This window comes from Arachis stenosperma, chromosome 6, assembly GCF_014773155.1.
Source record: "Arachis stenosperma cultivar V10309 chromosome 6, arast.V10309.gnm1.PFL2, whole genome shotgun sequence".
NCBI classification, from domain to species: Eukaryota; Viridiplantae; Streptophyta; class Magnoliopsida; order Fabales; family Fabaceae; genus Arachis; species Arachis stenosperma.
The window spans coordinates 56,129,318-56,152,231 of NC_080382.1; the positions used below are offsets into that span (position 1 = coordinate 56,129,318).

A 22,914-nucleotide genomic window follows, 5' to 3' on the forward strand; every position below is an offset into this window, starting at 1 on the left:
ATATAAGCCTTTATGACAGCAAGCTAGCTCACACTTTAATAAAAATGACATTATGCAGTATTTATTTCATGAGCTATGCATTTAATCAAACACATACCACCACTAACTTCCATTCTAACTTATGCAACATTGGATATTTACTTTCTAATTCAAACATTTCTCTTTTATTCAGACATATGGGAAACAAAACAAAATTCAAAGCTAAGTAATGAATGAAAAATATTATGCAGATCAGCATACTTAATCAAACAACTTCACTTGCAACTAGATGAACACTTTAGCAAGACATACATGAATTCCTAAATTAAAACATTTACAACACAGATTAAGTGTAAATACAACCTTTTGAGTTGCCTCTTTTCATTCTTCCTCCTGTTGCCTCCCCTTTAAGTCATAATGCAAATTGTCTTCAAATGTTGGCTAGTTTTCTACATAATTCTCAAAAGTTGCTTGCATCTCAAGCCCTTAAGTGAATGGTTAGTATGCATGACTTGAGTGTGTTTTTTGGATTTATTTTGGTGTGGGGACACCAAACTTAATCCCTTGCCACTGCCTCTGATGCAACAAGTTAACCATATGTGAAATCCCTGTGTCTTTGCTAAAGGCACTAAAACTAGAAACAAACAATTAAAGGGTTGAATGATTTGTCTGATTGCTTGGAGCTAGTATTATGCAAAAAGTGAGAACGTATTTTTAGATCCAATTTTTAGTGGAACACCAAACTTAAAATTCTTCATTCTCTCTTAATTTGTTTTGGTGTGAAACACCAAACTTAGCTCCTTGCAATACACAACAATCATTCAACCTTTTTATTGAAAAAGCTATGAAAAGAACCTCGGGTTGGGTTGCCTCCCAACAAGAGCTTCTTTATTGTCATTAGCTTGACATCCTTCATTCTTTGATCATGGAGGATGAAAATCATAGTGCCTCAGTTTTTCTCCTCTTACTGTGAACTTCCTTCCGGTCTCCTCTTTGATGATCTCTAGGTGTTCAAGTGAAAGGACCCAGTTCACAGTGTAGTATTCAGACACTTGTGGAGACACCTTCATTGGTTGGGTGTTTAACATCACTTTATCCCCTGGTGAGAAGCCTTCAGTGGGGATCTTCTTGTTTCACCACCCTCTTGGCCTCTTCTTTTTTTCATTCTCAAAAGATACTCCATGCCTTGGTGGTTCTTTATCTGGGATGTTAAATTTCTCATATGGGGGCTTTGGATCTAGTTCCTCCTTGATTTCTTTGGTTTGTTACACCATCTCTACTGCTTTCAAGCATGGATTTAGAAGTCTTGGAGTTAACTCATTGACTGCCTCCTTCAAGCTTTGATCTCTGGCCTTATCCTTCATACAATCTTCTTCTTGAGTAGGCTCATGCAGGGTTTTAAAAACATGGAATGCTAGGTGCTCATTATGCACTCTCAGCAACAATTCTCCTTTTTCAACATCTATCAATGCTCTGCCCGTAGCTAGGAAAGGCCTCCCCAGGATGATGGGAGTGTTAGGATCCTCTTCTATATCTGAGATAACAAAGTCAGCAGGGAGAAAGAATTTTCCCACTTTTACCAACACATTCTCCACAACTCTCAGTGCTTGCTTGGTGGATTTGTCAGCCATTTAGAGAACTATTCATGTGGACTTCAGCTCAAAAATTTGAAGTTTCCTCATTAGAGAAAAAGACATCAAGTTTATGCTTTTACCGAGGTCACAAAATGACTTCTCAATTGTTATGTTTCCTACTGTGCAAGGTATGTAAAAACTCCCAGGATCATCTTTCTTCTCTGGCAACTCTCTTTGGAGGATAGCACTACATTCCTTTGTCATCTCAACAATCTGTCCTTCCTTTAGGGATCTTTTCTTTGTGAGTACTTCTTTCATAAATTTGGCATATAATGGCATCTGTTCAAGTGCTTCCAAGAAAGGAATATTGATGCTGAGAGTCTTAAATATATCCAAGAATTTTGAGTATTGTTTATCCTCGTTTCCTCTCTGAGACCTTTGAGGGTATGGAAGTTTGGGGACACATGGATTCACTCCTTCCCTCTTTTCTTGTAGTTGTGGTTCAAGGATGTTCTTGTATCCCTTTGAAATTTGTGTATTTTTGGTTTCTTGATCCTCTCTGCTTCTCTCTTCTGTCTCTTCTTGTGGAATTTCTCTGTTGTGTTTTTTCTGATTGATGGCTTCCTTCTTCATAGTCTTCTCACTTTCCACTGTGATTGCTTTGCACTCCTCCCATTTTGTGGCTTTTTCTTTGTCCCTTGGGTGTTCTTCAATGACATTGGGGAAGGTATTTGCTCTCTTCTCACTCATTTTTGAAATTTGCTTAGCCATTTTTCCCATGTGTCTCTCAAGGTTTCTGATTGAGGCCTCTTGGTTTTTGAATGCCAGGGCATGATCTTTCCTTGCAGTTTCCTGATCTTGTCTTGCCATCTCTTGATTTTTCATGAGTTTCTCCATCATTTTCTCTAGACTTGAGATTCTTTGAGAGTCTGGATTTGGTTGTGGTTGTGTGAAATGAAATGGTTATTGCTGGAAGTTGTTTGAATTAATTGTGGGGGTACTTTGAGGGTGGGATGTGGATGTAGAAAAGTTATTCTGGTGGTTTTGTGAGTTGTTATGGGATTGGTGGTATGTGTTTTGTGGGTTTTTGAATTAGTTAGTATTATTGGATGAATGATTTTGGTTGTTTGTGTTGCTAATGCTGTTATAGTTGAAGTCACTTTGTCCTTGATTCTGGTGATCATCCCACCTTGAATTAGAATGAGTCTTCCAGGGTGTCTTGTGTGCATCACCATGAAAATTGTGTTGTAATGAACTTGAAGTGTTATTCATGCATTGCACCTGCTCAGGGCTTTGTTGCTCATAATTGAGTGTCCCAAAACTTTCTTCAGATTGCTTCCACCCATGTGAGGTTTGAGATTGGCTTTGTGTATTTACTGCAGCGATTTGCAGTCCATCAATTTTCTTAGCCATCTGCTCAAATTGTTGCTGAATTTATTGATGCATCACTTTGAAGATGGTATCCACACCTTCCAGCTCCAGTACATCCCTTCTCTGGGTTGGTTGGCGTTGTCTTTGATGAGCAAAGAAGTATTGATTGTTAGCCACCATCTCTATAAGGTTTTGGGCTTCCTCTGCTGTCTTCATTAGCTGCAATGAGCCTCCTGCTGAATGATCTAATGCTTCCTGAGCTTTCTAGGTCAACCCTTCATAGAAGTTTTGGAGTCTATCCCACTCACTAAACATTTCTGGGGGATATTTCCTAATTAAGGCCTTGTATCTCTCCCAGGCATCATACAGTGACTCTCCATCTATTTGAATGAATGTTTGCACCTCTGTTTTCAGCTTGATGACCCTCTGAGGTGGGTAGAACTTGGCTAGGAATTTGCTCACCAATTCATCCCAATTGTTGATGCTCTCTTTGGGAAAGGTTTCCAGCCATTGAGTAGCATTGCCCCTTGGTGGACGAAATTGTGATTCGTTCTCCTTGTATTTGCATGAGATTTAAATATTGGCTCTATCAAAAATACACCAAAGAGATCATGGTATGATGAATTGGGATCCTGGTAATGGCACGCGTGATCACAACTCCGTTCAACTTAACCAGCAAGTGTACTGGGTCATCCAAGTAATACCTTACGTGAGTAAGGGTCGATCCCACTGAGATTGTTGGTATGAAGCAAGCTATGGTCACCTTGTAAATCTCAGTTAGGCAGATTAAATTGGTTTATGATGAGTTCGAAAATTAATAATAAACAGAAAATAAAATAGGATAGAAATACTTATGTAAATCAATAGTGGGGATTTCAGATAGGCGTATGGAGATGCTAGAATCCTTTCGAATCTATACTTTCTTATTACTTTCATCCAATCCTTCTTACTCCTTTCCATGGCAAGCTGTATCTATGGCATCACCATCATCAATGGCTACTTTTAATCTTCTCGGGAAAATGGTCCTATGCGCTGTCACTGCATGGCTAATCGTCTGGAGGCATCACCCTTGTTGATAGCTACATCCCATCCTCTCAGTGAAAATGGTCCAAATGCTCTGTCACAGCACGGCTAATCATCTGTCGGTTCTCAATCAGGTTGGAGTAGAATTCCTTGATTCTTTTGCGTTTGTCACTAACGCCCAGCCTTCAGGAGTTTGAAGCTCGTCACAGTCATTCAATACCGGAATCCTACTCGGAATACCACAGACAAGGTTAGACTTTCCGGATTCCCGGGATCCTACTCGGAATACCATAGACAAGGTTAGACTTTCCGGATCCCCATGAATGCCGCCATATATCTAGCTTATACCATGAAGATTTTGTTGGGGAATCTAAGAGATATGCGCCCGGCCTATAGTAGAACGGAAGTGGTTGTCAGTCACGCGCGTTCATAGGTGAGAATGATGATGAGTGTCACGGATCATCACATTCATCAAGTTGAAGTGCAACGTATATCTTGGAATAAGAATAAAAGAGAATTGAATGGAAAGTAATGGTAATTGTATTGAAACTTGAGGTACAGCAGAGCTCCACACCCTTAATCTATGGTGTGCAGAAACTCCACCGTTGAAAATACATAAGTGAAAGGTTCAGGCATGGCCGAATGGCCAGCCCCCTAAAATGTGATCAATTGCCTCTTAAGATAAAGAATAAAACAAAACTGAGACTAAAGATGAAACGTGGTCAAAAGACGACTAATACACTAGTAAAAAGTCTTATTTATACTAAACTAGCTACTAGGGTTTACATGAGTAAGTAATTGATGCATAAATCCACTTTCGGGGCCCACTTGGTGTATGCTTGGGCTGAGCTTGATCTATCCACGAGCTGAGGCGTTTATTGGAGTTGAACGCCGAGTTATAGCATGTTTCTGGCGTTCAACTCTGGGTTATGACGTGTTTCTGGCGTTTAACTCCAGACAGCAGCATGTACTTGGCGTTGAGCGCCACTTTACGTCGTCAATTCCCGAATAAAGTATAGACTATTATATATTGCTGGAAAGCTCTGGATGTCTACTTTCCAACGCCGTTGAGAGCACCCCATTTGAAGTTCTGTAGCTCCAGAACATCCATTTCGAGTGCAGGGAGGTCAGATTCCAACAGCATCAGCAGTCCTTTGTCAGCCTCCTATCAGAGTTTTGCTCAAGTCCCTCAATTTCAGCCAGAAATTACCTGAAATCACAGAAAAATACACAAACTCATAGTAAAGTCCAGAAATGTGAATTTAACATAAAAAATAATGAAAACATCCCTAAAAGTAGCTTGAACTTACTAAAAACTACCTAAAAACAATGCCAAAAAGCGTATAAATTATCCGCTCATCACAACACCAAACTTAAATTGTTGCTTGTCCCCAAGCAACTGAAAACCAAATAGGATAAAAAGAAGAGAATATACTATAAATTCCAAAATATCAATGACTATTAATTATAATTAGATGAGCGGGACTTGTAGCTTTTTGCTTCTGAACAGTTTTGTCATCTCACTTTTTTCTTTGAAGTTTAGAATGATTGGCTTCTCTAGGAACTTAGATTTTTGGATAGTGTTATTAACTTTCCTAGTTAAGCATGTTGATTCTTGAACACAGCTACTTATTGATGCTACGATTTTAGGAAATTGCACGATCGGCAAAAATTCCTTCTGGCAAGTGCACCGGTTATCGTCAAGTAAAAACTCACAATAGAGTGAGGTCGAATCCCACAAGGATTGGTTGAGTGAGCAATTCGGATTAGAAGTGTGTTCTAGTTGAGCGGAATCAAGATTTAGATGAGAATTGCGGAATGTAAAATTGGCGGGAAACGTAAATGGCAAGAAATTGAAATTGCGGAATCTTAAATTGCATGAATTAAAGAGCGAGAAGCTAAATTGCTGAAATTAAAAAGGGATCGGGGTAATTGCATGAATTTAATTGCAGAATGTAAAGAGAAAGTGGTAGATCAGAAATGGGGAATTCATTGGGTTTCAGGAGATATTGAGATCTCCGAATCAAAACATTTTTATCCCTTCCTCAACCAATGCGTTCATTGAATTTTGCTTGGCAATCTTATATGATTGGATCCCAATCCCTTGGCTCACCAATTCTCTCTAAAAACAAACAAATTCCCAATCCCTTGGTTTAAATGTTCATAAGAAGAGATGACGCTCGATCACTGATTATACCACACAGTTTCATGAACCACAATTTGGTAGGATTACATGTCACAATATCCATCCAAACCCCAATCCAATTCACTGTGAGAAAGCTTCTCTAGCATGAATCCTCCATTCCTTTCCCAAGGTTCCGAAGGATTCCAATTATGGATAGTTTCTTTCCCAAGACAACTAACCAATGGAATTAGATCGAGAAGCTTTCTAACAAAAATTCAAGAGAAAAGATTGAAGAAGAAGATAAAAACTATTATTGATTCATTGAATTACAATAGAGCTCCCTAACCCAATGAAAGGGGGTTTAGTGAGTCATAGCTCTGAATTCAATTACAAAAAGTATGAAAACTAGAAAAATGATCAAAAAGTCCTTAACTAACTTAAATTCTATCCTATTTATACACTTTCTAAATTGAGCTTCTGTTGTGTTTCTTGGGCTTTGAGGCCTTTCCCTGATTTCCTTTTGCTTTGGGTTTACGATCCATAATCCTGATGAGGCTGCTAATCCAATTCTGTAACATTCATTGAGCCAACTTAGTGATAATCAAGTAATGACACATGACTCAACAAATTGAAATTCCAGACTCATCAATTCTTCAGGCCCAATCCCATAAACCATGATATTCAATTGGGTTTCATACCAGAGTACGTTTAAGTTAATGTTTGTGCTCAAATGCTAACTTAAAACTGCAATATCTTTGGCCCAGAAACCTTTTCAAATAGTGGCGTTTAAGTTGCAGTTTAAGCTTAAACTGCAACTTAAACGCCAGACACTTCCAGTGATGCCTTTTGTGGAAGCACGTTTAAGTTCCAGTTTAAGCTTAAACTGGAACTTAAACGTTGGACACTCCTGGAGGTGGTATAACTCAAGCACGTTTAAGCTTCAGTTTAAGGTTAAACTGAAGCTTAACGTGGAAATGGAAGAAAGCAACCCTGGAGGGTAAAGTAGTCGAACACGTTTAAGCTTCAGTTTAAGGTTAAACTGGAGCTTAAACGTGGAAATGAAGAAAGCAACCCTGGAGTGTGAATTTGGTCGAACACGTTTAAGCTTCAGTTTAAGGTTAAACTGAAGCTTAAACGTGGAAATGGCTCCCTGGTGCATTTCTCATTTCTGGCGTTTAACTTCCAGTTTAAGGTTAAACTGGAGGTTAAACGCCACTTTCAGCCTTTCCTCAGCTTTCATGATTTTGGCGTTTAAGCTCCAGTTTAAGCTTAAACTGGAGCTTAAACGCCACTGATAGTTCCCAGCATTATATGGCTTGGCAGTTTAAGTTCCAGTTTAAGCTTAAACTGGAACTTAAACTCCACATGTGATATTCAAGCTTCCTTTATTGATTTTGTTGCTTCCTTGCCTAGCCTCTTCTTCCCTGAAATCATCCAAACAACTGCATCAAAGTCTTGCAAAATTTCATGAGAAATCTTCCATTCATAGCATTCAAGTAATATAACTAAAAACTCATGGAATTTGCATCAAAATCATACTGTTTGGATGGTTCATTGCTTTGTTATTCATTTAACCATTCTTGGTTACTTTAAGCTCAAGAAAATGCATAAAACAACTAAAACTAACAGAAAAATGCTAGTGAAACTAGCCTAAGATGCCTTGGCATCACTTATGAGTCTTGGCCGTGGCCCTAAGCAGTTTGTTTTCCAGTATTACCACCGGATACATAAATGCCACAGACACATGACTGGGTGAACCTTTTCAGATTGTGACTCAGCTTTGCTAGAGTCCCCAGTTAGAGGTGTCTAGAGCTCTTAAGCACACTCCTTTGCTTTGGATCCTTTTTACCCTTGCCTTTTGGTTTTAAGGGCTATTGGCTTTTTCTGCTTGCTTTTTTTCTTTTTCTTTTTAATTTTTTTTTGCCACTTTTTTTTTTTTCACAAGCTTTTGCTTTTCACTGCTTTTTCTTGCTTCAAGAATCAATTTCATGATTTTTCAGATCATCAATAACATTTCTCTTTGTTCATCATTCTTTCAAGAGCCAACAATTTTAACATTCATAAACAACAAGATCAAAAATATGCACTGTTTAAGCATTCATTCGGAAAACAAAAAGTATTGTCACCATAACAATATAATTAAATTAAATTCAAGGACAATTTTCGAAATTTATGTACTTTCTTGTTCTTTTGAATTAAAACATTTTTCATTTAAGAGAGGTGAAGGATTAATGGATTTATTCATAACTTTAAGACATAGTTACTACATACTAATGATCATAAAGTAGAGACACAAAATATAGATAAACATAACATAGAAACCAAAAAATAGGAAGAAATAAGAACAAGGAATGAATCCACCTTAGTGGCGTCTTCTTCTTGAAGGACCAACAATGTCCTTAAGCTCTTCTATGTCCCTTCCTTGCCTTTGTTGCTCCTCCCTCGTTGCTCTTTGATCTTCTCTTATTTCATGGAGAATGATGGAGTGCTCATGATGTTCCACCCTTAATTGTTCCACATTGTGGCTCAAATCTTCTAAGGAAGTGTTGAGTTGTTCCCAATAGTTGTTGGGAGGAAAGTGCATCCCTTGAGGCATCTCAGGGATTTCTTGATAATGAGCTTCCTCATGCATCTCTTGAGAACCGTGGAGGGTCTCTCTTGCTTGCTCCATCCTCTTCTTGGTGATGGGCTTATCCTCTTCAATGGAGATGTCTCCTTCTATGATAACTCCAGCTGAGTAACATAGATGGCAAATAAGGTGAGGAGAAGCTAGCCTTGCCATGGTGGAGGGCTTTTCGGCTATTTTGTAGAATTCATTGGAGATGACTTCATGAACTTCTACTTCCTCTCCAATCATGATGCTATGAATCATGATGGCCCGATCCACAGTAACTTCGGATCGGTTGCTAGTGGGAATGATAGAGCGTTGAATGAACTCCAACCATCCTCTAGCCACAGGCTTGAGGTCCAGTTTTCTTAGTTGAACTGACTTGCCTTTGGAGTCTCTTTTCCATTGAGCTCCTTCCACACATATGTCCATAAGGACTTGGTCCAACCTTTGATTAAAGTTGACCCTTCTAGTATAGGGGCGTACATCTTCTTGCATCATGGGCAAGTGGAACGCCAACCTCACATTCTCCGGACTAAAATCTAAGTATTTCCCTCGAACCATTGTGAGATAATTCTTTGGACTCGGGTTCATACTTTAATCATGGTTCCTAGTGATCCATGCATTGGCATAGAACTCTTGAACCATTAAGATTCCGACTTGTTGCATGGGGTTGGTTAGGACTTCCCAACCTCTTCTTTGGATCTCATGTCGGATCTCCAGATACTCATTTTTCTTGAGCTTGAAAGGGACCTCAGGGATCACCTTCTTCTTTGCCACAACATCATAGAAGTGGTCTTGATGGCTTTTGGAGATGAATCTTTCCATCTCCCATGACTCGGAGGTGGAAGCTTTTGTCTTCCCTTTTCCTTTTCTAGAGGATTCTCCGGCCTTAGGTGCCATTGATGGTAATGGAAAACAAAAAGCTTATGCTTTTACCACACCAAACTTAAAACATTGCTCGCCCTCGAGCAAGAGAAGAAAGAAGAGAAGAAGAAGAAGAAGAAAATATGGAGGAGAAGGGAGAGATGGTGTTTTGGTCAAGGTATAGAAGAGGGGGTTGTGTTGTGTGAAAATGAAGTGGAATGGAGGGAGTTATATAGGGAAAAGAGAGAGGGTAGGTTCGGCCATTTAGGGTGGGATTGGGTGGGAAAATTTTTTTGAATTTTGAAGGTAGGTGGGGTTTATGGGGAAGAGTGGATGGATGTGAGTGGTGAATAGGTGATGGGGAAGAGAGATTGAGGTGATTGGTGAAGGGTTTTGGGAAGTGTGATATGGGGGAGAGTGTAAATAGGATTAGGAGGTAAGGTGGGAATATGTTAGGTGGGGATCCTGTGGGGTCCACAGATCCTGAGGTGATCCTGTGGGGTCCACAGATCCTGAGGTGTCAAGGAATTCCATCCCTGCACCAAATAGGCATGTAAAATGCCTTTGCATACCATTCTGGCGTTTAAACGCCGAGTGGTGCACGTTCTGGGCGTTCAACGCCCATGTAAAGCATGTTCTGGGCGTTTAACGCCCATATGTAGCATGTTTCTGGCGTTGAACGCCAGTTCCATGCTTGTTACTGGCGTTCAGCGCCAGCTTTTCTCAAGGCACATTCCTGGCGTTCAAATGCCAGAATGTTGCTTGTTTCTGGCGTTCAACGCCAGATTCATGCTCTGTTCTGGTGTTGAACGCCAGCCAGATGCTTCTTACTAGCGTTGAACGCCAGTCTATCCTTCCTCTAGGGTGTGATTTTTCTTCTGCTGTTTTTGATTCTGTTTTTAATTTTTATATTTTTTTCGTGACTCCACATGATCATGTACCTAATAAAACACAAAATAACAATAGAATAAAATAAAATAAAAATTAGATAAATAAAATTGGGTTGCCTCCCAACAAGCGCTTCTTTAATGTCAATAGCTTGATAGTGGGCTCTCATGGAGCCACAAGGTGATCAGGTCAATGTTGTGTAGTCCCAAAACCAAACTTAGAGTTTGGATATGGGGTCTTAACACTAAACTTAGAGTTTGGTTGTGGCCTCCCAACACCAAACTTAGAGTTTGACTGTGGGGGCTCTTCTTGACTCTAAACTGAGAGAAGCTCTTCATGCTTTCTCTCTTTTGTCACAGAGGGATGGCCATGTGCCTTAAACACAAGGTAGTCCCCATTCAATGGAAGGACTAATTCACCTCTGTTGACATCTATCACAGCTCCTGTTGTGGCTAGGAAAGGTCTTCCATGGATGATGCACTCATCCTCTTCCTTCCTAGTGTCTAAGATTATGAAATCAGCAGGGATGTAAAGGCCTTCAACCTTTACTAACACGTCCTCTACTATTCCATAAGCTTGTCTCAATGACTTGTCTGCCAATTCTAATGAGAACAAGGCAGGTTGTACCTCAATGATCCCTAGCTTCTCCATTATAGAGAGTGGCATAAGATTTATCCCTGACCCTAGATCACATAGAGCTTTTTCAAAGGTCATGGTGCCTATGGTACAAGGTATTAAGAACTTGCCAGGATCTTGTCTCTTTTGAGGTAAAATTTGCTAAATCCAGGTATCCAGTTCACTAATGAGCAAAGGAGGTTCACTTTCCCAAGTCTCATTACCAAATAACTTGGCATTCAGCTTCATGATAGCTCCTAAATATTGAGCAACTTGCTCTCCATTCACATCTTCATCCTCATCGGAGGAATAATAGTCTTCAGAGCTCATGAATGGTAGAAGGAAATTTAATGGAATCTCTATGGTCTCTATATGAGCCTCAGATTCCTTTGGATCCTTACTAGGAAACTCCCTCTTGCTTGAGAGACGTCCCAGGAGGTCTTCCTCACTAGGATTTTCGTCCTCCTCCTCCCTTGTGCATTCGGCCATGTTGATTACATCAATGGCCTTGCACTCTCCTTTTGGATTCTCTTCTGTATTGCTTGGGAGAATACTGGGAGGAGTTTCAATGACTTTCTTACTCAGCTGGCCCACTTGTGCCTCCAGATTTCTGATGGAGGATCTTGTTTCACTCATGAAACTAAAAGTGGCCTTTGACAGATCAGAGACTAGATTGGCTAAATTAGAAGTGTTTTGTTCAGAATTCTCTGTCTGTTGCTGAGAATATGATGGAAAAGGCTTGCTATTGCTCAGCCTATTGCATCCACCATTGTTAAAGCCTTATTGAGGCTTTTGTTAATCCTTCTATGAGAAATTGGGATGATTTCTCCATGATGAATTATAGGTGTTTCCATAAGGTTCACCCATGTAATTAACCTCTGCCATTGTAGGGTTCTCAGGATCATAAGCTTCTTCAGAAGCTACCTCTTTATTACTGCTGGATGCATTTTGCCATCCATTCAGATTTTGAGAGATCATGTTGACCTGTTGAGTCAACACTTTGTTCAGAGCCAATATGGCTTTTAGAGCATCAATTTCAAGAACTCTTTTCTTCTGAGATATCCCATTATTCACGGAATTCCTCTCAGAAGTGTACATGAATTGGTTGTTTGCAACCATGTCAATGAGTTCTTGAGCCTCTTCAGGCATTTTCTTTAGGTGAATAGATCCACCTGCAGAATGGTCCAATGACATTTTCAAAAATTCAGATAGACCATAATAGAATATATCTAATATGGTCCATTCTGAAAACATGTCAGATGGGCACCTTTTGGTCAACTGCTTGTATCTTTCCCAAGCTTCATAGATGGATTCACCATCTTTTTGTTTGAAGGTCTGAACATCCACTCTAAGCTTGCTCAGCTTTTGAGGAGGAAAGAATTTATCCAAGAAGGCTGTGACCAGCTTATCCCAAGAGTCCAGGCTATCCTTAGGTTGTGAGTCCAACCATATTCTAGCTCTGTCTCTTACAGCGAAAGAGAAAAGCATGAGTCTGTAGACTTCAGGATCAACTCCATTCGTCTTTACAGTCTCACAGATCTGCAAGAACTCAGTTACAAACTAATAAGAATCTTCAGATGGAAGTCCATAATAAAACTTGCAGTTTTGTTGCATTAAGGCAACTAGCTGAGGTTTCAGCTCAAAGTTGTTGGCTCCAATGGCAGGAATGGAGATGCTTCTTCCATCAAATTTGGATGTTGGCTTTGTGAAGTCACCAAGCATTCTCCTTGCATTATTATTATTTTCGGCTGCCATCTCCTTCTCTTGTTCGAAAATTTCTGAAAGGTTGTTTCTGAATTGTTGTAATTTAATTTCTCTTAGTTTCCTTTTCAGAGTCCTTTCAGGTTCAGGATCAATTTCAACAAGAGTGCCTTTTTCCCTGTTCCTGCTCATATGAAAGAGAAGAAAACAAGAAAAGAAGAGGAATCCTCTATGTCACAGTATAGAGATTCCTTTGTGTTAGTTGGAGAAGAAAGGGGAGAAGAATGAAGAAGAGTGGGTTCGGATATTTAGATGGAGAGAGGTGAAGAGAAGTGTTAGTAATTAAATAATTAAATAGAATAAGAGAGAAGAGACAGAAAATTCGAAAATAATTTTTTAAAAAGGGTTAGAAATTTTCAAAAATTGAAGAGGGAAAAGTAGTTAGGTGGTTTTGAAAAAGATAAAAGACAAACAAAAAGTCAAATAGTTAGTTGAAAAAGATATTAAAATCAAATTTGAGAAGATAAGAAGATAAGAAGTTAGATAAGATATTTTAAAATCAAATTTTGAAAAAGATAAAATTTTTGAAAAAGATAAGATATAAAAGATAAAAAGATTTAATTTTTAAAATTAAAATTACTTACTTCACTAACAAGAAACTACAAGATAAGATTCTAGAACTTAAAGATTGAACCTTTCTTAACAAGAAAGTAACAAACTTCAAATTTTTGAATCAATCACATTAATTATTAGTGAATTTTCGAAAATATGATATAAAGATAAGAAAAAGATTTTGAAAATATTTTAAAAAAGATTTTTGAAATTTTCGAAAAATAGAAAAAAAAGAAATGAAAAAGATATAATTTTTGAAAAAGATTTTGAAAAGATAAGATTTTTAAAATTGAAAATTTGACTTGACTTGTAAGAAACAACTAATTTTAAAAATTTTTGACCAAGTCAATCCAAAATTTCGAAAATTTGGAGAGAAAAAAGGAAAAGATATATTTTTGATTTTTGAATTTTTAATTATGAGAGAGAAAAACACAAAACATGACCCAAAACATGAAAAATTTTGGATCAAAACACAGGATGCATGCAAGAACACTATGAATGTCAAGATGAACACCAAGAACACTTTGAAGATCATGATGAACATCAAGAACATAATTTTGAAAAATTTTTGATGCAAAGAAAACATGCAAGACACCAAACTTAGAAGTCTTTAATGCATGGACTCTAACAAATAAAAAATGCATATGAAAAACAACAAACAACACAAAATAGGAAAACATCAAGATCAAACAAGAAGACTTACCAATAACAACTTGAAGATCATGAAGAACACTATGAATGCATGAATTTTTGAAAAATGCAAGAAACAATTTTTAAAGCATGCTATTGACACCAAACTAAAAAAATTGACTCAAGATTCAAACAAGAAACACAAAATATTTTTGATTTTTATGGTTTTATTAATTTTTTTTTGTATTTTTATTAATTTTTTCGAAAATAAAGTTTGGAAAAACGAAAAAGAAAAGAAAGATTTTGAAAAAGATTTTTGAAAAGAAAATTACCTAATCTGAGCAACAAGATGAACCGTCAGTTGTCCATACTCGAACAATCCCCGGCAACGGCGCCAAAAACTTGGTGGACGAAATTGTGATTCGTTCTCTTTGTATTTGCATGAGATTTAAATATTGGCTCTATCAAAAATACACCAAAGAGATCATGGTATGATGAATTGGGATCCTGGTAATGGTACGCGTGATCACAACTCCGTTCAACTTAACCAGCAAGTGTACTGGGTCATCCAAGTAATACCTTACGTGAGTAAGGGTCGATCCCACAGAGATTGTTGGTATGAAGCAAGCTATGGTCACCGTGTAAATCTCAGTTAGGCAGATTAAATTGGTTTATGATGAGTTCGAAAATTAATAATAAACAGAAAATAAAATAGGATAGAAATACTTATGTAAATCAATAGTGGGGATTTCAGATAGGCGTGTGGAGATGCTAGAATCCTTTCGAATCTCTACTTTCTTATTACTTTCATCCAATCCTTCTTACTCCTTTCCATGGCAAGCTGTATGTAGGGCATCACCATCATCAATGGCTACTTTTAATCCTCTCGGGAAAATGGTCCTATGCGCTGTCACTGCATGGCTAATCGTCTGGAGGCATCACCCTTGTTGATAGCTACATCCCATCCTCTCAGTGAAAATGGTCCAAATGCTCTGTCACAGCATGGCTAATCATCTGTCGGTTCTTAATCAGGTTGGAGTAGAATTCCTTGATTCTTTTGCGTCTGTCACTAACGCCCAGCCTTCAGGAGTTTGAAGCTCGTCACAGTCATTCAATACCGGAATCCTACTCGGAATACCACAGACAAGGTTAGACTTTTCGGATTCCCGGGATCCTACTCGGAATACCACAGACAAGGTTAGACTTTCCAGATCCCCATGAATGCCACCATCTATCTAGCTTATACCACGAAGATTCTGTTGGGGAATCTAAGAGATATGCGCCCGGCCTAGAGTAGAATGGAAGTGGTTGTCAGTCACGCGCGTTCATAGGTGAGAATGATGATGAGTGTCACGGATCATCACATTCATCAAGTTGAAGTGCAACGTATATCTTGGAATAAGAATAAAAGAGAATTGAACGGAAAGTAATGGTAATTGTATTAAAACTTGAGGTACAGCAGAGCTCCACACCCTTAATCTATGGTGTGCAGAAACTCCACCGTTGAAAATACATAAGTGAAAGGTTCAGGCATGGCCGAATGGCCAGCCCCCTAAAATGTGATCAATAGCCTCTTAAGATGAAGAATAAAACAAAACTGAGACCAAAGATGAAACGTTGTCAAAAGACGACTAATACACTAGTAAAAAGTCTTATTTATACTAAACTAGCTACTAGGGTTTACATGAGTAAGTAATTGATGCATAAATCCACTTCCGGGGCCCACTTGGTGTATGCTTGGGCTGAGCTTGATCTATCCACGAGCTGAGGCGTTTATTGGAGTTGAACGCCGAGTTATAGCGTGTTTCTGGCGTTCAACTCCGGGTTATGACGTGTTTCTGGCGTTTAACTCCAGACAGCAGCATGTACTTGGCGTTGAGCGCCACTTTACGTCGTCAATTCGCGAATAAAGTATAGACTATTATATATTGCTGGAAAGTTCTGGATGTCTACTTTCCAACGCCGTTGAGAGCGCGCGATTTGGAGTTCTGTAGCTCTAGAAAATCCATTTCGAGTGCAGGGAGGTCAGATTCCAACAGCATCAGCAGTCCTTTGTCAGCCTCCTATCAGAGTTTTGCTCAAGTCCCTCAATTTCAGCCAAAAATTACCTGAAATCACAGAAAAACACACAAACTCATAGTAAAGTCCAGAAATGTGAATTTAACATAAAAACTAATGAAAACATCCCTAAAAGTAGCTTGAACTTACTAAAAGCTACCTAAAAACAATGCCAAAAAGCGTATAAATTATCCGCTCATCACCCCTCAAAGAAAATGGGAACAGAAGTAATTTGTAAATGTCAGGATGAACCCCATTTGTCTTGATCGTTTCACAAATCCTTAAGAAAACAGACAAATGTTGGTTGGGGTCTTCAAGAGGGCCACCTCCATAAGCACAATTGTTCTGCACCAAGGTGATTAGTTGAGGCTTCAACTCAAAGTCATTTGCCTGAACATTTGGGGTGAGGATGCTGCTCCCATAATATCTGGGATTGGGGATAGTGTAAGAGGCCAACACCCTTCTTACAGGCTGGGTATTGTTGCTCACTCCCTCTTCACGCACCTCAGCCTCCATAACTTGCAACAATCACAAACAAACCAAACGAAACATGGACATTCTAGTACCAGAATGTGGTTAGAGGGTTAGGTGACACAATGTGTCAAACAGTTAAAGCGCTTAATAAAAATAAAGAAAAATAAAGAAAAAAATGCTTAATCTAGACCACCACCTTACTTAATCATTGTCAATCTATTTCAATCCCCGGCAATGGCACCAAAAACTTGATGTGTGGAAAATGATCCAACACGAAACTCACCAGCAAGTGTACCGGGTCACATCAAGTAATAATAACTCACATGAGTGAGGTCGATCCCACAGGGATTGAAGGATTGAGCAATTTTAGTTTAGTGATTGATTTAGTCAAGCAAACAAGTATTGTTTGAGTGGTTTGTAATTGACAGAAGCTAAGTTGCTTGAAATGTAAAGAGAGATGGGTAATTGACTGAAAATTAAAGTGCAGAAAAATTAAAGAGGCTGAATCTTAAAGTGCAAGAAATATAAATTGCAGAAAGTTAGATTGTAAGAAATGTAAATAACTGAATCTTAAAGTGCAAGAAATGTAAATTGCTTGAATCATAAAAGGAATTGGGAATTGGGATTACAGAATTTAAACAAGCAAAGTAAATTTATTAACAGAAGTAGAAGATGAATTGAATTGAGTAGATCTCAAATAGTAAGGTAGAATGCTTTGAAACATAAAACAAAAAATGACTTGTGCTTAATTGTACAAAATAAAGATGGTTGAAGATCTCAGAGTGGAATAGACTAGAAAACAAGTCTAGATCTCAATCCTTCCTTGATCTAACAAGAACAATTGCAAAAAAATAAAGAAAAGTAAATTGCAGGAAGAATAGAAGATGAAGCAGTAAACGGAAAGTGAAATTCAATTATGCAGAGAAAGTAAACAAGATCTCAAGGTGAGATTGAAACAGTTCTTCAATTCTCCACCCAAGATCCAAAGCAAGAAAATAAAAGTGCTCAAACAAGAACAAGGAAGAAGAGCGATCAATTCCCCTTCCCAATTCTCTAAGATCTAAACTCAAAGTAAAGCTCCAAATGAAAATGAAAGTTCAGAAAATTTTAAAGTGAGTCTAGAGGTAAAAGTAAAAGAAAAAATATTGAAGGTAAAAGTCCTAACTAAATCAAACTAGCTTTTATTTATACACTTTCTTTTCTTGGATTTTAGAATTTGGGTGGGCTTAAAAGTTGGGTGAAGAATTGAATTAAATTTGATTTTTAAGTGAATTTAGCCCAAGTGTTGCTCCCAGGAGGATGCTCTGCTCTTGTGGAGAGCGGAGCATTGAAGCTTTGTGTGGGGATCCTTGTTGCGTGCCAAGGCTTATGAGGCAATAGGAGATTGCCCTGCTCTTGTGGAGAGCAGAGCAGTGGAGCCTTGCATGTGTATCCTGCCCGTGTCAATATTGTGTGCGCCAAGCTTCCTGGACCGTGTCATGATGCGCGCACCAAGCTCCCTGGCCGTGTCATGTTGCGCTCTGCTCTCCTTGGGAGCGGAGCATTGGTGCTTCCAAGGGGAGGTCCCAAGTTTGAAACTTGCTGGGTGGCTTTTTGGTGCAAATTTCCTTGGTTTCTTGTAACGCCTTGCTCCTTGCTTCCTCAAGGTGCTGTGTTCGATCCTTGGAGGTGGCATTTTGGCCAAGTGTGGCTTATTTTCCTTGTGAGTAGCGCTCCCCTTCCTCCCTTAGGTGCTTGGTTCGATCTTTGGGGAGAGCATTGGCAAACCTTTTTTTCTTTTAATTGTTTTGGATGGAGCCCGATAATGCTCTAAAGGAGAGTGGAGCAATGTTCTTCCTCCCTTGTTTCTTGTTTCCCAAATTGTGCTCCGCTCTCAAAGGGAGCAGAGCATTGAGCCTTGTTTCCTTGGTCCATTGTTGTGCTTCCTTGAAAGAGTGCTCCGCTCCTGAAGAGAGCACTATGCTTCCTCTTTTCATGCCCCATGCTTCATTGTTTCCTTTCCACACTCTTTTATTCTTTGGGCCACGCTTCTTAGGCCACGCTTTCTTGTTTTCTTCTTTTCTTCACCTACAAATAATCAAAACAACCAATCAAAGTATCACCAAATTCACAAGGTTTATAAATCATTAAAAATCAACTGAATTTAGCTTTAAACTTCATGATTTAGCATCAATTAAATGGTGGTTGTTTGATTCAAAGAAACCATGCATTTCCATTCCAAATTACTTACTTAGAATGCTAGAAAGTGCATAAAAACTAGTGAAACAAGTGAAATTAGCTTGAAAAATAGGCATATGATGACTTGTCATCAAAGCCCACTAACGTGAAAGTTAACGTGGAGCTAAGATTGATGAGCCAACGTTAGTGACACTCACCTTTGTCACTAACGTTGGAGATGGCATTCACTACCACGTTAGTGGCCACGTTAACTTAGTTAACGTGAGCTCTAACATGGAGAGTAGGGGCACTTGGAGCATTAGTGACAAAGGTAAGTGTCACTAACGCTCTCGAAGATGAGGCATACCCACGTTAAGAGCCACGTTAGTTACACTAACGTGAACTCTAACATAGGGACCAGGGGCACAAGGCAACGTTATTGGGAAAGGTGAGTCCCAATAACTTTTGCGAAGGTTCATAAGGCAACTTTAATGGTCACGTTAGTGCCACTAACGTTGGAGTTAACGTGGGCTATATGGGGTTGGAACGTTAGTGAAAAAGGTGATTGCCACTAACGTTCTCGAACCCACAATCTCACTTAATGTTAACATCACTAACGCCCATGCATAACTCACACTTTTCTACAAGCTGAGCCCACTAAAAATTATAACTGCTTCAACTCAAGATCTAAGGCCCACATCCAGGAGTTGGAGAACTCACTAGAAGATCAAGAGAAGTAGTATATATAGGAGTAGTTTTGAACTATAGAGGAGCTTGGCACTTTGGAGAACTACCCTCTGTATATTTACTTTTATGCACTTTTAGCTAAGGATGTATTCTTTTCTGCCATTTTCCATTTCTAGAGCTATGAAAAACTAAACCCCTTTCATTGGGTTAGGGAGCTCTGTTGTAATTTGATGGATCAATTATAGTTTTCGTTCTCTTATTATTTCCTCTCTTTTGATTTACTAGAAAGCTTTCGATCTTAATTCAATTGGTTAGTTGTCTTGGAAAAGAAACTCTCCATAATTGGATCTCCTCTGAGCCTTGAAAAAGGGCTGAGGAGATCATGCTAGAAATGCTTTCTCATGTTGGACCAAATTGGGGTCTAGGCGGATATAGTGACATGTAATCCTCCCAACACTTTGATTTGGAAATACATGTGGTATAATCAGTGACCACACTTCATTTCTTCCCATGAGCAATTAAATCAAGGAATTGGGCAACTGTTCAAGCATAGAGAGATTGGGTTGCCAAGGAATTGGAACCCAATCACTTAAGGATGCCAAGGAGATCAATAGATGCTTTGATTGAGGAAGAGATGAAAATGAATTTGATCCGGAGAATACAACATCTCCTGAGCCCAATGAATTCCCCATTTCTGATCTTACCCATTCTCTTTACTTTCTGCCATTTATTTACATGCTCATTTCCCCAAATCCCCATCTAAGATTCTGCACTTTATTTTCTGCTATTTACTTTCCCGACATTTAATTTTCTGCAATTCTCAAACTACATTCTGTTTAGCTCAACTAGCATACTCTTCCAACTAAAGTTGCTTGATCAATCAATCCCTGTAGTATTCGACCTCACTCTATTGTGAGTTTTTACTTGACGATAATTCGGTATACTTGCCGAAGAGAAATTTGTTGAGAGACAAGTTTTCATGCATCAAAAAGATGAAAATCTTGGTGATATTTTGAACCATTCTTGAACATCATAGCAAAGAGAATTAAAACGTTTATAGCTCCCACGTAAATAAGTAGTTGTATGGCAGCTATGAAATGGGAGTTTAATAAAATATAAAATAAGAATATACAAATAAGAACTAGTCCCAATGAAAAAGTAGAAAAAAAGAGGTTAGTAAAGAACACTACTCTTAAACTTCCTAATACAAGACATGATCCCAAAAAGACTAGAAGAAAATCATGTAGTAGTTCAGGTAAATCCATTATATGTAAAATAAGAGATAATTGCATCGAAATTTCATGACCTTTTTTATACGACCAGGGAAATCTATCTACGATATTTCTCTCTGCATCAAATTTCATCAAATCCTAACAAGTCGGATTAGGTACTAGTTAAGTTATGGATTTATGTTATTTCATTTGTTATACGAAAGAGTAGGTCGAGAAACTATATAATATAAAATATAATTATATATTATTATATAAGTATAACTAAATATAAGTCTAACTATATAGATATATAGTTATAGAACAGATATCAAAATAGAATAGATAGAATAAAAGAATATTTTAATAAGAATAAAATTATTTTAAAATATGGAATAGTTTTTCTATTTAATCTTATTATTTTTTAAATTTATATTAATCTGTTTCATATCTATTTATATATATGATATATAAAATAGAATAATGATCGATTTTATTATTTTCAATTATTTGTTATTTAGAATAGTTCAAATTGTATAATCATCAATTACTGACATTGGTAATCGGCCTAAAGCAATTTAATTATAATTCAATTCATGACGATCACAAACTGCAAGTTCATATTCTTCAGTCATTGATAAACAATTTGTTGGACAATACTCAACACAATTACCACAAAATATACAAATTCTAAAATCAATACTGTAATTAAGCAAACGTTTCTTTCGAATATTGACATGGCGAAAATTAGCCAATCAAGAAATTAGTATAGAAGTAACGTTGTGAGTACAGTTCCTAATCGACGAAAATCCGCTTATCAACTTAGAAAGGGTTGTCACAATTTTAGAATAAAAATACTGGGAGTATGAATTCTAGGTCGTCTCCCAACAAGTTGGATTGGACCCAAAATGAGCTGCAAAATCGCTAGGGGCGATTTCATTAAAGTGGGCCACGGACAGCATCGGCGAGTCCGCGCAAAGTGTGCATGCGCGCCCCTGAACGTGAAGCAACATATGGTAAAATTTATATCACTTCGAAGCCCCGGATGTTAGCTTTCCAACGCAACTAAAACCGCCTCATTTGGACCTCTGTAGCTCAAGTTATGGTCATTTGAGTGCCAGGAGGTCAGGCTTGACAGCTTTACAGTTCCTTCATTTCTTCATGAGTTCTCCCACTTGCATGCTTTTCTCCTCACTTCTTCCATCCACTACTTGCATTATGAACCTGAATTCACTCAGCAAACACATCAAGGCATCGAATGGAATTAAAGTGGATTAAAATCATCAATTTTGGGGCCTAAAAAGCATGTTTTCACATTTAAGCACAAATCTAGGGAGAATTCCAAAACCATACTATTTCATTGAATAAATATGGAAAAAGGTGATAAAATCCCCCAAAATAAGCACAAGATAAACCACAAAATCGGGGTTTATCAGTTTTCCAAGAAATTTTTGAGAGTTGAGGAACAGAAAATTTAATGATGGTAAATTAAAACAATGTAAATTAAAAGCGATTTATATATTTAAAGTAAAAGCCTTGACCGGGGGTAGATTAATTGGAAGTTCTATCCTTGTTGGATTTTCCTAAGTGGAATAGCAAGAGGTTGTTGTTTCACTTAGTTAACCCTTACTAAATAAAGGAAAGTCAAATGATTGAGCTAACTCTTATTCACAAGTCCTAATCCTCTCCCTTGGAAAGGATTAGCGTTAGTGCCTAGAGAGTTAGCCAAAACTTCCAATTTAACTAATCACTTGAGTATTCCAACTCAAGGGTCTCCTTTTAAACAACCTCTAAATCAAGTTGGGAGTCTACTCCATTGACATGAATACTACGTTCACAGGCATATAAAGGGAATAAGAGGAAGACATGATAAATTGAATAATAACCAATATGTGATTAAAAGTAAAAATAGTTCTTTGCATTAATAAATCCCCAAAATCATAAACATACGTATCTGAACAGGGTAAATGGGCAATTAAAAAGAGTAAAGGAATAAGGAAACAAACTAGAATAGCAACTTCAACAGAGGTAGTAACTCTTCTCAATATCTCAAATCAAAAGCATAAAACTAGAAATCTATGAATGTGAAGAACCCTAGAGGAAGTAGTAATTTTTCTTTAAGATTCCAATCTTAAACTAAAACTATACGAATGAGAATGTGTGTTGAGCTCTGCTTGTCCCCTGGCTCTAGTATGTGTTTCTCGGCCGCAAACTAGGTCCAAACTTGGCCCAAAATTGTCCCCAGCATTTTCTGCGATTTCTGCAGGTAGCACATGTCACGCATACGCGTCAGTCAAGCGTACGCGTCAGTCATGCGTACGCGTCGTTGGTCATCCT

The 22,914-nt window shown here is 38.1% G+C and overlaps 1 non-coding gene across 1 annotated transcript; it reads left to right on the plus strand.

Annotated features, from left to right (window-relative positions):
* The first annotated feature begins 12,302 nt into the window (after positions 1-12,302).
* LOC130937414 (small nucleolar RNA R71) lies at positions 12,303-12,406 on the plus strand. Its single transcript, XR_009068636.1, has one exon. It is a non-coding gene; the product is annotated as a small nucleolar RNA R71 (small nucleolar RNA).
* The last annotated feature ends 10,508 nt before the right edge of the window (positions 12,407-22,914 follow it).